Genomic DNA, 1,300 nt, shown 5'->3' with positions numbered 1-1,300 from the left:
CCCCAAGGATGGCTGAGGGACACTCCAGAGTGCATAGATTTTTCTGCACTGAGCCTCTAGTAATATTATAATAACTGTGTATGGTGTCAGAGGGGCATGAGATTGATTGCATGACTTCTTACTCCATTATATAATGTCTAATCATTGGGGTGTACCCCTGAAATGAACCTAATGTTCTATGTCAACTGTCATGTAAAAAATATTCTTGAAAATCCATAGGACCATGTTACCTTCATAGAGTCATGTTTTACCTTAAGTATGTTTTGTATAGGTTTCTCAAGAAGAAAGATCTAAAGCTAAAAATGAAAGAAAAGTTGAGATGTATAAATTTTTAAAATAAACCAAAGGCAAACACAAACACAACAGTAAAAATGATAAAGATAAAAGCCGAGGTAAAATGCATTTGGAGACCCCATCCCCTGTCTTTCGATACCAGGACCAAAAAGTGAGACGCTCTGAGAAGCTGTGGCTGTTGCTCCTTGGACCACGGAGGGGTCATGGCTGAGCTCCCATCGAACATTCACCTCACCTCGCACCCCAGCTACCTGAGTATCCGTGGGCCCTTGTTGTATGAGGACGAGAATCAGCACACTTGGCTGAATTTCCTCATGGACACAGTAGGTGTCCTGCAAGTATGTTTTATCCAGTTAGACATCCCAAGTGGCCATATCCCACTCACCACTAGTTCGCTGACCTCCAGCACCATCCCTTTGTTGTGGGCGCTCTACCCTGGCGACCAGTACCTGGACTCCATGTGCCAGTTCTGGTGCATCGTGCACCACGTCAAGAAGAATGGTGTGGAGGAAATGATACTTGAGCTGATGGAAGACTCGTAGGACACGTGATGGAGTCCCTAGCTCTTGTCAACCTGAGCCCCAGTCCTGCTGGCCTGCCGGTGGGACATGTATAGTTCTCTTCACCTTTTTAATAAGCTCTGTAGTTCTAGCTGCCACTCCCTTGGTACGAGGGCACATTGATCTCTCTCTCTCTCTCTCTCTTTTATCTTGTTCTTGTACTTCTTCTTCTTCATCTCCTTTCTCTCTGTCTTTCTGTGTCTCTCTGTCTCTCTCCCTCTCCCTCAAATCAATAAAAGCATATTGAGCTAAGCTGGAGTTTCTCAGTGGTTGAGGGACGACCTATCAACCCAGAGGTCACAGTTCGATTCTTGGTCAGGGCACAGACAAGAATTGACCCATGAGCTCCAGCTTGTTTGGCTCAGTGGATAGAGGGTTGGACTGTGGACTCTGGAAGGTCCCATGTTCAATTCTGGTCAAGGGCACATGTTCTGTTTGTGGGCTCT

The 1,300-nt window shown here is 45.7% G+C and overlaps 1 pseudogene; it reads left to right on the top strand.

Moving 5' to 3' along the window:
* The first annotated feature begins 497 nt into the window (after positions 1–497).
* LOC139001335 (T-cell leukemia/lymphoma protein 1A pseudogene) lies at positions 498–836 on the top strand (annotated as a pseudogene).
* Positions 837–1,300: the final 464 nt, after the last annotated feature.

Source organism: Myotis yumanensis, unplaced genomic scaffold, assembly GCF_028538775.1.
Source record: "Myotis yumanensis isolate MYYU_CA2020_CCGP unplaced genomic scaffold, mMyoYum1.0.hap1 SCAF_414, whole genome shotgun sequence".
NCBI classification, from domain to species: domain Eukaryota; kingdom Metazoa; phylum Chordata; class Mammalia; order Chiroptera; family Vespertilionidae; genus Myotis; species Myotis yumanensis.
This window is presented reverse-complemented; position numbering and strand designations above follow the sequence as displayed.